Below are 13,810 nucleotides of genomic sequence, written 5' to 3' on the forward strand. Positions count from 1 at the left end.
GAAGGAACCCGCACAGGTGCAGTGTGTGCCTGGAAGTCTGTCGTGGCACTAGCCTGAGGCGTTGCCTGGCACCTGAAACCTTCCACGGTGGTGCATGCTCCGTGGAGCCCTCCTGGGCTTGTCAATGTTGGGTACTGGAGATGACTGACAGACCCAGAAGAGGCTTAGACCAGGACCATGGGGACAGCCTAAGAGCTTCAAAAGTCTAGAATCAGGATTTTGTGTGGCAGAGTGTGGACAGAATCCTACCTCTGGAGATAGGACCCTGTGGGGGCTTGAGGCTAGTGGCCCACCGTTCTGCAGAGGAACAGAGCTGAGGGCTGGCACTTGAGTAAGGAGTTCCCCAGAATGATCCCAGTGAGGGGCCAGAACAGCCCTTCCCAAGACCTCAGAGAACATTCCTGAATGGGTTGTAGAGACTGGACATTAAATGAGAATAAAGCCACCTACACCTTCATTTGGTCTACATTCCTCTACCTCCACATTCTTGTATGTGGGGAGTTGAGAACTGTCACAGACAGACAAGGGCCTTTGGAATGACAATATAAGGTGACTGAGGTGGGTCTAGTGCAGATGGGGCTTGGCAGCACCTGTTCCATGAAGCCTCGGTGTCACTGGGTTGAACTGAAGACCCTGAGGGGATTCCAGGTTGGGCTCTAAGAGCCACTGTTCTGGTAACACATGGACTCCGTGACTCACAGGCCAGAGTGACCAGAGAGCTGTGACTGAGTGAGCCCTCAACATAAGCTGGAGAAGCCCGGAGGCAGTGAGTGGAGAGATACTGCCTGTTCCTTAGCACCATCAGGTCAGGCATGGTGCGTGCCTGTTAACCCGTTGAGCTTAGGAGGAGGAAGCAGGAGGCTTAGGAGTTCCAGGCCATCCTCAACTACAAGATTAGGCCAGGCTGGTCTACTTGAGACCCTGCATCAAAAAGAACAATGAGAGTAAAACCCACCACATCACCAAGTAAAGATTGAGTCATGAAATACATGCAGAAAAGAACATGTGATACTACATAATAATGTAAATCTTGTAATCCCATGTCAAAACAAAAGACAAACAACAACAACAACAAAACCCACCATCTTTCCAGGAGGCTCCTACCAGTTCCAGCTGACTCTGCTTAGAGTGCTGGGATTAAAGGTGTACTCCACCACACCCGGCTGCTGCAATATATTTATTTTTTCATATATTTTGTGTCGTGACTGGTTTATTTTGCTTTCTGATACTCTGAGGTTCTTCCACGCTGTGTTCACCTGATATTGATGGGTTTTGGTTGTTCTGTAGTACCCTGTGGGGTACTAATTCACGTGCTGGGTGCATGTTTTGTGTTGTGCCCACTTGAAGCTGCTGTGAACATTCTTTTTTTTTTTCATTTTATGTATTTTTTTTTTTTAATGAGTGCTCCATTTGCATGTACACATGCATGCCTGAAGAGGTCATTGGACCCCACTATAGATGGTTGTGAGCTACAGTGTGGTTGCTGGGAATTGAACTCGGGACCTCTGGAAGAGCAGTCAGTGCTCTTAACCCCTGAGCCATCTCTCCAGCCCCCTGCTGTGAACATTCTTGAGCATATTTGTGTATTTGTTCTGTTCGTGAATACATTCTTCTTTCTACTGGGATCTCCCTTGAGGTAGAATTGCTGGCCGTGGTTATGAATAGGCTCTGGTTTGGTAGATGCCATCTAACACTGCATCCTATAATCCTGGTTATATGTCTATAACCACAGACACGGTGACTTAACTGAACAGACTTTATTTATTATATATTTATTATCTATTATTTATTGGTTTTTCAAGGCAGGGTTTCTCTGGGTATCCCTGGCTGTCCTAGAACTTCCTTAGTAGACCAGGCTGGCCTTGAACTCAAGAGATCCACCTGCCTCTGCCTCCCAAGCGCTGGGATTAAAGGCGTGCAATACCACCGCCCGGCTAAACTAATTTTCTCATTTTATGTTCATTCACTTATTTTGGTTTTAATGTTTCTTTTTTTAATAATTTATTTTTATTTATTTATTTTGCCTGCATGTATGTCTGTGTGAGGGTGTCAGATCTTGGAGTTACAGACAGTTGTTAGCTGCCATGTGGGTGTTGGGAATTGAACCCAGGTCCTCCAGAAGAGCAGTCGGTGCTCTTAACCACTGAGCCATCGCTCCAGTCCGGTTTTAATATTTCTTTTGTTGTTGTGCTTTGCATGGTGCATACAAGTTTGTGTGCCCATGCAGAGACCAGAGGAGGACACTGTCCTTCCTCTATTGCTTTTTGTCTTCTGCTTCGAGACAGGATCTCTCAGTGATGACAAAAGATTTTCAACAGTTCTGAAGTCAGTCTTACCAGGCTGAAACCAAACGTCACCAGAGCCACCTCCTCTTTAGGGGATCTCTTCCTGGGTCCTTGCAGCTTCTGGTCACAGACAGTATTCCTTATCACAGTCTCCACCTGTGACCACATAACCTTCTACCCGCTTCAGATTCCTATTACTTACTTTCTTTTATTTAAATAATTTACCCAGGCAGAGAGATGGTCCTGTGGTTAAAAGTACTGGCTGCTCTTGCAGAGGACCCAGGTTCAATTTTCAGCACCCCTGTGGTAACTCACAGTCATCTGTAACTCCAGTCCCAGGGGAGCTAACGTCCTCTTTTGATATCTGTAGACACTAGGCATGCATGTGGTGCATATACATACATGGAGGCAGAGCATTTATACACACAAAATCTAAAAATGTTTTTATTTTTTCATGTGTATGAATGCTTTTCCTGTATGTTTGTATGTGCATCATGTGCATGCCTGGTGCCCCTGGAAGTCAGAAGAGGGTGTGGGATCCTCTGGAAAGAGCTATGGATGATTGTGAGCCACCATGTCGGTGCTGGGAATCGAACCTGGTTCCTCTGGAAGAGCCAGTGCTCTTAACTGCTGAGTCTTTTCTTTAGCACCTAATTTTAAGATTACATCCATCTATCTATCTTCCATCTATTTATTTATATCTATCATCTTTCCATCATCGATTTGTATCTATCTATCTATCTATCTATCTATCTATCTATCTATCTATCTATCTATCTAATCTATCTATCTATATCTATTTATATCTATCTATCTATCTATCTATCTATCTATCTATCTATCTATCTATCTATCTATATCTGCCTATCTATCTATCTATCATCTATCTGTCTATCTATCTATCTGTCTATCTATCTATCTATCTATCTATCTATTTATCTATCTAGTTAGGTGCACAGGTGCCATGGTTCATGTGTGGAAGTCAGCTTTTGAGGGTGTGTTCTCCCTTGTCACCATGTGAATCCTAGGAATTGAACTCAAGTTGTCAGGCTAAACAGCAAGTGCCTTTACCTGCTAAGCCATCTTGTCAGCTCAACAGTGAGCATCTTTTTTTTTTTTAACTATAATTTATTTTTACTTTATGTGCATTGGTGCCTACATGTTGTCTGTGAAGGTCTCAGATCCTCTGGAATTGGAGTTACAGACAGTTGCGAGTTGCCATGTGGGTGCTGGGAATTGAACCGAGGTCCTCTGGAAGAGCAGCCAGTGCTCTTAACTGCTGGGCCATCTCTCCAGCCTCTATAACAGTGGTTCTCAACCTTCCTAATGCTGTGACCCTTTAATACAGTTCCTTATGTTGTGGTGATCCCCAACCAGAAAACTATTTCATTTCTACTTCCTAACTGTACTCTTACTGCTGTTAGGAATTGATGTTAATGTCTGACACTAGACTTAAAGGAGATCTCGACCCACAAGTTGAAAACCAGTGCCCAACAGTGAGCATCTTTGAGGGACATTTATTATGCTTGCTATACTATTTTCTTTTTAGAAACTATTTCCCTAAAGTGGATATACAGATACATTCTCATCAACAGTGAGAATTCCCTGCTTCCTGTCCTCACCAATCCTTGCTGTAGATGCTTTAATTTGCTCATTTGTTGGGTATGTAGTAGTGTATCATTGTGACTTACTTTTCTTCTCTCTAATTAATTTCCACTACTCTAAGAAAATGTTTTATTACTAAGATTGGTGTGTGTGTGTGTGTGTGTGTGTGTGTGTGTGTGTGTGTGTTGTATTTGGTCATGTGCACTTGGCACACTTGTGGAGATCAGAGAATAACTTGTGGAGTTAGTTCTGTTTTTTTCTACCTGTGTGTGGGTCCCTGGCACTGAACTCAGCCTTTATCTACCACGCCATCTCACCAGCCCAGTTTCTCCTTGTTCTTGAGTAAGGTCTCTTTGAAGGGTAGGGTGGGCAAGGGGAAGCATTCACTCCACCCTCCTCTCCACCCCAGTGTGTGCATCCTGTTGCATACTTGACTGCTCTGTGATGACCCATTTTTATTGTTACATGCCGTCACATTCTCATCTGCTGACAGCCTCCATCCCACCCCAGCCGTCCACTCCCTGGACGACACCTTGAACTGAGTCATTACCTGGGAGCCTACAACAGACAGAAGGACACTTCCTGAGTACTTGCACCACGTGCCAGGCACTGTGCCAAACAAAGGCTTTACATTCATTCTTTCCTCACACAGACTTGTAAGGCTGGTATTAATTTCCTCATCATTTAAACACACGCAGGTGAGATCACTTGTCTGAGTGGCACCTTGAGGTGACAGGCGGGACTAGCTGAGTCTCAGATTTAAATTCCTAAGTCTGGGGATGTAGCTCAGTGATAAGTGCTTGCTTAGCATGTCCAAGGCTCTGGGTTCAAGTCTCAGCATCACACACAAATATTCTGGGATTTGGGGGTCTACTTTGGTATCAGCAGTTGACAGACCAGCCCGGTCTACAGAGTTCATTCCAGGAAAACCAGGGCTACACAGAGAAACCGATCTCAAAATGCACCCCCCCCCAAAAAAAAAAAATGAAACAAACAAAAACTTTCAAAAAGTTAAAATAATATATTTTTTGTTATTGGTTTTATTCTCTTAATTTTTAAAATTTAACTTATATATGTGTGTATGCCAGAGTGTGTGTTTGTGCACATGTGCAGGAGCCCACAGAGTTTAGAAGATGCATTTGGTCCCCTAGAACTAGAGGTATGGATGGTTGAGCTGTCATGAGGGTGCTGGAACCAACCTGGGTCCTCTGCAAGAGCAGTAAGTACTCTTAACTCCTGAGCCATCTCTCCAGTCCCTTCAAATTTTTTAAAATTACATTACTTACCTGTGTGTGTTCATGCATTGTGTGGATGTATACATGCATTCCACAGTGCAGATGTGGAAGTCTACAAACAGCTTGCAGAAGTCCAGACCCTCCTACCATGTGGGGATCAAACTTAGGTAATTGGGCTTGGCAGCAAGCACCTTTACCTGCTGAGCCATCTCACCGGCCCCAAATTCCTCATTTTAGTCACAACCCTGTACTGTCTTCCATGTCTTCAAACTCCAGTATCCGGACCTCTGACCCCAGCTCCTGCTGTCTGGATGTGACAAGGCTTCCTGGCCGTTACTCACATGGCTTCAGTCCTTGTGTTTTTCTGTTGTGTACCAGTGGGCCAGACCTCTCTGGCTTTTCCCCCTTCACCACACAGCTAACGTCTTAGCAGACTACATGATATCTCACTAACCCTCTGATAGCTAGAACCCCAGAAGGAAACAGAAGTGACCACAGCTGGAATTGTGAAGATAGTTTAATGAAGGAACTATAGGCAGAGGTGTGAGCAGGGTTGAGGGAACTAGGAGGGAGGACAAGGCCACAGGAAACAGACCACACTGCCCTTAAATCTAAATGTCAGGAACATGATGTGAAATGGTGTTACTGGAATCCATGAGCAAGCCTTGAGCTGGGGCTGTGGGACTTCTGTCAGACAGAAGGTATTGACAAAGCTTGGAGTGGGAGACAGGCCTGGAACACCTGATCTTCCTGCTCTAAGGTCCCGCTGGTGCTTCTCAAGGAGAGCCTAATAGGGTGCTAAGGAGACAGTGCTAATGGGTAATGCCAGGCTATAATCCTGGCTACTTGGGGAGTGAGGCAGGAGGATTGAAAATTCAAGGCCAATCTGGACTACATGGTGAGACCTTGTCTCAGAAAGCAAGGGGCCCCAGGAGATAGTTCAGTCTGTAAAGTGCTTGTCATGTAAGCACGGGGAGACCTGAGCTTGGATCCCTAGCTCCCATGGAAAAAGTGGGGCACCTGTTTGTAATCCTAACTTCTGGGGAGGTTGAGATAGATGGTTGATTCCTGGGGCTTGCTGGCCAGTCAGTCTAGCCAAATTGGTAAGCACCAAGTTCAGTGGAGAGACTGTCTCAAAAAATATGGTGAAGAGTGATTAAGAAATCTGCCAAAGTCAACTTCTGGTGCATGTACACACTCAAATTACAAAGTGCAAAGAAGGCTCAGTGGTAGAGCCCCTGCCTAGAATCCCCCAGTGAGGGGCTGGGGGTGTGGCTCAGTGGTAGAGCCCCTGCCTAGAATCCCCCAGTGAGGGGCTGGGGGTGTGGCTCAGTGGTAGAGCCCCTGTCTAGAATCCCCCAGTGATGGGCTGGGGTGTGGCTCAGTGGTAGAGCCCCTGCCTAGAATCCCCCAGTGAGGGGCTGGGGTGTGGTTCAGTGGTAGAGCCCCTGCCTAGAATCCCCCAGTTAGGGGCTGGGGGTGTGGCTCAGCAATAGAGCACTTGCGTATAATGTGAGAATTCACTCTCCATTACCATAAAAGGGAGAGGGGATGAAAAGATGGCTCAGCAGTTAAAAGCATTCCGGCTGCTCTTCCAGAGGACACAGGTTCAGTTCCCAGCACCCATATGTTGCCTCACAACCATCCTCTTGTGACCTCCACAGGCATGCTTGGGTCACACAGAAGTACATAGAGGCAAAACACTTACACACAAATAAGTATTTATAACACCATTATATACTGACAAGGGAGCCAGTATGATGCTATCCACAGGGACAGAGGGTGGTGGAGGGTGGGATGGGGTGGGGTAAAGGGAAAGTGACCGGCTCATGCTCCCTTATCTATCTAGGTCCAGGGAGCTCTCTGACTCTAAAATAAATGGCAGCAAGTGCTCACTTGAACTTCTTGGCCACCTCCCTCTCAGCTCTTTCTACCTGGGCCCAGCCCTGCCATTTCAGCTTTAACAAAAGAAACCCAGGCAGTTCAGTTGCGCTCCTTCAGCTTCCTGTTCAAGCTGACAGGTGTCCACATCCATATATCCCTCACCTCCAGGACTCTGCTCGGGTCCTCTTCCCGTCCTACCCCGACCTCTCAGAATACGGTACTCTGGTTTTTTTTTTGTTGTTGTTGTTGTTGTTTGTTTGGTTTTTTGGTTTTTCGAGACAGGGTTTCTCTGTGTAGCTTTGGAGCCTGTCCTGGATCTCACTCTGTAGACCAGGCTGGCCTCGAACTCACAGAGATCCGCCTGGCTCCGCCTCCCGAGTGCTGGGATTAAAGGTCACCACCACACAGCCAGTGGTCTGTTTTTCTTCCCTCCTCTCTCCAAGTGTCTACCATCTTAACAAGCAACTCACAGCTTTGCCAAAGACAAACAGAACCCAAAGCTTGGGGCACAAAAAGAAACAAACAAAAGCTCCAAAGGGAGGACAGACGCACAGCCCCTCTCCTCATCTTCTGTACGTGGCTGTACGTCGCGCTCGCGATCTCATCCCAAATTCATTAAACTAAGTTTTTTCCCCTTCATTGGTTTGGGATGGAGAGAGGCAGGGATGTGCCATGGAGCACATGTGGAGGTCAAGGGACAACTTGGCCTTCTATTCTTCCTTCCTCCCGCCTTTATGGGTTCTAGTTGTGAGCTCATGCCATGAGGTTCGCGCGGCAGGCCCTCTCCGTGCAGTGTGTGCCTTGTCCCTTTTATTTATTTAGGTTTTTCAAGACAGGGTTTCTCTGTGTCGCCCTGGCTGTCCTGGAACTCGCTCTGTAGACTAGGCTGGCCTCGAACTCACAGAGATCCTTCTGGGTCTGCCTCCAGAGTGCTGGGATTAAAGGCGTGCGCCACCACCTCCCAACTTGACCCTAATACTTAAAAGAACATGTATGACTTACGGTTCTTGGGCTGCAGACAATAGAGACTTGACTCCTGCTAAATTAAACACAAAAATAAACCTGTGCTGGCCAGGTTTTTGTCAGCCTGTTACAAGCTGGAGTCATCAGAGAGGAGGGATCCTCAATTAAGAAAATGCCTCTATAAGATCGGGCTGTAGAGAAAAAAAAACAAAACAAAACAAAAAAAAACAACACCAGATTGTAGGCAAACCTGTAGGACATGTTCTTAATTAGTGATTAATGGGGTAGGGTCCAACTCATTGTGGGTGGTGCCATCCCTGGGCTGGTGGTCCTGGGTTCTATAGGAAAGCAAACGTAGCAAACCATGAGCATCAAGCCAGTAAGCAGCTCCCTCCGTGGCCTTTGTGTCAGCTCCTGCCTCCAGGTTCCTGGCCTATTTGAGTTCCTTCCCTGACTCCCTTTGATGATGAACTGTGATGTGGAAGCATAAGATGAATAAACTCCTTCCTCCCCAAGTTGCTTCTGGTTGTGGTGTTTTATTGAAGCAGTGATAACCCTAAGGCATTATCTATTGGAAGAAAATGAGAACCAAGAACCAGATCCCTGGAAGGGCTGGATGGAGGCCGGGTAGATGAGGAGGAATGGCCCCTTAGGGCTCTTACTGCAGCATGAATCGGCTCCAGCCTGGTTTAGACCTTATGTCACACAAGCTCAAGATTCAAATTCCAGGGAGAGGCTCTGATTGGTGCAACTCAAGTCATGTGGTCTCCCCTTAGCCTATAGACGGCCTGGGTTTCTTGATGGACAGCCTCATGGAAATGTCTTTCAGTGGCCCATGGTGGGGATCTGAGATCAACGAGGGGCGGTGGATGCTGGAAAGCAGAGACAGTGGATGCCCTGGACAGCCCATTTCTCCTCAGCGCCCATCCTCCACCTCCCTGTGGCTCACACTGCATGAGCTAATGACCTCATGCCCAATCCAGGGACACCTTCAGGCTTTATGTTGAGCCTTTAATTCTCCGCTCCAACCCTCTCAGAATATTTCCTTCCTTGGCTTTCAAATCACGAATCAACCCAAGAGTAGATCTCAACCACAAACATCCTGAGCAAGTCCTGCGGATCAGGAATCCAGGAGCAGGGTGGCCGAGAGGCAGTGGTCTCTTCTGAAGCCTTGGGTGCTAGGGAGCACTACAATGTAGTTTCCCCCATGATCTGTGTCTTAACGGAGGGGAGGGAGAGGAGGCAGGGGAAGAGGGACATACACACACAGCCCCACCTACACACACACACCCCTCAAAAGAAATGTTACTATTTTTTCCCCTTCTTTTAACATAACATTTTTATTGATTCTCTGTGAATGAGACATCATGCAGCCCACCACACTCACTTCCCAGTCCTTCCAGGCCTATCCCCCACAACCCTTGTGACCTCCCCACCCCAAAAAAGAAAAAAAAAAGGTCCACTTTGTGTTGTCTATATACTCACTGGAGCATGGTCAAGCTGTCAGTGGCCTGCTCCTTACAGAACTGAGTCCTTCCCCTCCTGCACCCCCACCAGAGGCCATTGATTGTGGAGAGCTAACCTTATCGTCCATACCACACTTTTTAAGAGTTTTCTTTGGTGGTTTCCTGTCTTGGCTGTTACCTTCTCTGGGGGCGGGGTGGGGGTTGGGGTTGGGATTGTCACAGAAGCCTTCCATGTCCCTCTCTCTCATCTGTGTATCTGCAGTCATCGATAGCACAGCAAAAGCAGCCTCCTTGCTCTTTACAGTCAGCGGGAGCACAGCTCATGGGCCTTCACACTGTTCCACTCGGACATCCACATGGCCTTCAGTGGGAACGTGGGCCACAGACATCAACACAGCCCCACCTACACACACCTCAAAATAAATATGTTATTAATTTCTGAAAGAGAGAGACTGTGGCCTCCGTGTGTGTGTGTGTGTGTGTGTGTGTGTGTGCGTGTGCGTGTGCGTGTGTCCGTGTGTGTGTGTGTGTGTGTGTGTGTGTGTGTGTGCAGAAATACTCTCACATGAAGGTCAGAGGGCAACTTACAGGAGCTGGTTTCCTCTTTCTGCCATGTGCACCCCAGGGGTTGAACTGAGGTGGTCAGGCACCTTTGTCCACTGAGCCATCTCACTGGCCCCTCTCTCTGTCTCCCACCCTTCTTTCTTCCCTTCTTCCCTCCCTCTTCCTTCCTTTGTAAGGGGCTTGCTATGTGGCTCAGAATGGCCTCGAACTTCAGCCTCTTGAGTGCTAGGATTACAGTGTATTCCCCCACACATCCCATCCCCCATGATCAGCGCCGCCCCCCCCAAGGTCTGATGTATCCCAGGTTGGCCTAGGTCCCCGTATGTAGCTGAGGATGTCCTTGAACTTCTGACCCTACTGCCTCCACCTCCCAGGTGCTGAGATGACAGGCATACATACTCTGGCATGCTCAGTGAATAGGGTGCTACAGATCAAGCCTGGGAGGGCTTTGTGCACATTAGGCAAGCGCCGTGCCAAAAGAGCCGCATTCGCGGCCTAACCTTAGTCATCTTCGTTTTAGATTTATTCTCTCTCTCTCTCTCTCTCTCTCTCTCTCTCTCTCTCTCTCTCTCTCTGACACAGAGTTTTTCTGTGTAGCCTTGGCTGTTCTGGAACCCGCTTTGTAAACCAGGCTGTCCTCGAACTCAGAGACCTGCCTGCCTCTGCCTTCCGAGTTCTGGGATTAAAAGTATGTGCCACCACTACCTGGCTTTTTATTGTTTCTTGAGGTAGGGTCTCATGTAGCCTAAGCTGACCTCAAATTCTCTATTTGGCTGAAGTTGGCCTTGAATTTCTGATCCTCCTGCCTCCACATCCCAAGGACTAGAATTACAGACATGTGCCACCACACGTGACTTTTAACTGTATGTTGATATTAGCCAGAACTTCACACTTATCTTTAAAATACTCCTTCTGTCCGCCTGTCTGTCCGTCCTTCCTTTCTCTTTCTGTGTGATGGGGACGGAGCCTAGACATGCTAGACAAGCGCTCTAACCCTGAGCTGCGTCCTTAGCCCTCCTATCTCTTATTTTGAGGCAGTCTCACCAAGTTGTCTAGGTTGGCCTTGAACTCACTACCTAGCCCAGGCTGACTTTGATCTTGTGCTTTTAATTATTTTTTTTCACTCTTTGGGGGCCCGCCACCCAGCTCCGAAATAAATACACGGAGACTTATTCTTACTTATGAATGCCTGGTCTTAGCTTGGCTTGTTTCTAGCCAGCTTTTCTAACTTAAATGATCCTGTTTCTCTTTAACTATGTTTTGTCTCTGGGCCCTTTACCTTTCTTTATTCTATCTATCTTTCTTTCCTTCTTATTCCCTGGCTGACTGTGTGTCTGGCCCCTGATATCCTCCTCTCCTTCTCCTTTCCTTGCCTCTTCCTCTCTTGAGTCTAGATTTCTCCTCCTATTTATTCCCTCTGCCTAGCAGCCCCGCCTATCCTTTCTCCTGCTTTACTATTGGCCATTCAGCTCTTTATTAGACCAATCAGGTGTTTTAGACAGGCACAGTAACACAGCTTCACAGAGTTAGACAAACGCAACATAAAAGAATGCACCACCTCTTTACAACATTAAACAAATGTTCCACAGGTAAATGAATGTAACACATCTTCAGCTAATATTCTACAACATTGTGCTCTTCTTTTCTTAGCTCCTGAGTGGCTGGAATTACAGGCCTGGGTGCCCAAACCAGGCTGATGAATTCTCTCATCTACTAAGAGACCCAAGTGAAAAATGTCTCTACCCTCTCCCCCACTCACATCCAAGCATAAGCCCTGCTGACTTGAGTTAAATCTAGAGTCTTCAGCCGTGTTGTCTCATCCATGTCCCTGATACCAGTGTGTAATAGCTGTTGACATAGGCGATTGCAGCAGCAAAATGATTTTTTCTTGCTTCCACTTTTTTTTTTTTTTTGGTTTTTTTTGAGACAGGGTTTCTCTGTGTAGCTTTGCGCCTTTCCTGGAACTCACTTGGTAGCCCAGGCTGGCCTCGAACTCACAGAGATCCACCTGGCTCTGCCTCCCAAGTGCTGGGTTAAAGGCGTGCGCCACCACTGCCCGGCTCTTGCTTCCACTTTTGTCCCTTCAAAAGCATCCTTTCCAAAATGCCAAGCTTCCCTGGACCAAATCCTCCAGGGTTCCAGGTGTGGTGGTACAGGCCTGTGATCCAAGCTACCTAGCAGGTTGAGGCAGGAGAATTGCAAGTTCAAGGTCTACTTTGCCTACAGAGTGAATTCAAGACCAACCTGGGAGATTCAGTGAGACTCTGTCTCAAAATAAGTAAAAAGAGGGCTGGGGGTGTGGCTCAGTGGTGGAGCCCCTGCCAAAATCCCCCAGTGAGGGGTTGGGGTGTGGCTCAGTGGTAGAGCCCCTGCCTAGAATCCCCCAGTGAGGGGCTGGGGCATGGCTCAGTGGTAGAGCCCCTGTCTAGAATCCCCCAGTGAGGGGCTGGGGGGTGTGGCTCAGTGGTAGAGCCCCTGCCTAGAATCCCCCAGTAAGGGGCTGGGGTGTGGCTCAAGGTAGAGCACCTGCCTAGAATCCTCCAGTGAGGGGTTGGGGGCATGCCTCAGTGGTAGAGCCCCTGCCTAGCATGTGTGGGTTCCTAGACTCCATCACTGATACCACATTAAAAAAACAAAACAACACACACACACACACAAACACAAACTTCAGTGACCCCCCCATGTCCAAATGATATTTAATGTTTGAGCCCCAGGCAGTGTCCTCAGCATCTTTCTCCTATAGTTTAGGCTTTAGCAATTCCTACTACAGGTACACAAATGACTAATCCTCACATGCATGCTGTTCATGATGTCCTTTCTAATTTTAATGCCTTTCTCCCCATTTTGGGAAGACTTTTCCCTCTTAAAATTCAAGGAAATTCTGCTAGCTAGTTTTGTGTTCCAGAAGATGCTGCTGTTGTGATTTAAGGAAAAAAAATTAGGGCTAGAGAGATGGCTCAGGGGTTAAGAGCGCTGACTCTTCTTCGAGAGGACCCGAGTTCAATTCCCAGCAGTCACATGGCAGCTCACACCTGTCTGTAACTCCAGTTTCAGGGGACCCCCACACCCACAGCAAAAACACAAATGTACATAAAAATAAAACAATTTATATTTACATTTTTAAAATGTGTGTGTGTGTGTGTGTGTGTGTGTGTGTGTGTATTTCTATGTGTGTGAGCATGCCATCATGCAAGTGTGGAAGTCAGAGGACCAACTTGTAAAAGCTGGTTGTCTCCTTCCACCATGTGGGTCCTGGGAATTGAGCTCCAGTCATGCTGGGAGACAAGCACCTTTATCTGCAGAGCCATCTTGCCAACCCTGATGTTGGGATTTTTGTATGCATTTCTCTCTCTTACTGGACCATGAACCCTTGATGGCAAGAACTTGTTCTTTCTTCCCTCAGTGTGTCCTGAGAACCTCCCATGGATGTTGTGCAGGTCTTCAGGCTGTGTGGATTGAGCAGATGAATGTTATCAAGTGTCGATTCACAATAGCATAAGAAACATGCTCTGGGGCTGGAGAAGTGGCTCAGCAGTAAAAAGCACTTGCTACTCTTACAGAGGACCTGAGTTCAATTCCCAGCTCCCACATGGGTGACTCACACCATCCATAACTCCAGGGAATCTAACACCCTCTTCTGACCTCTGAAGGCATCAGGCACACACACACATCGTGTGCATACACACACACACACACACACACACACACACACACACACAGCTGAAACGCTCATACACATAAAATTGAATAATTAAGTCTTAAGAAAGAAAGAAACACGAGCTGGTTTTTGGAGTTGAATAGGCAGGTG

Source organism: Peromyscus eremicus, chromosome 1, assembly GCF_949786415.1.
Source record: "Peromyscus eremicus chromosome 1, PerEre_H2_v1, whole genome shotgun sequence".
Taxonomy (NCBI): Eukaryota; Metazoa; Chordata; class Mammalia; order Rodentia; family Cricetidae; genus Peromyscus; species Peromyscus eremicus.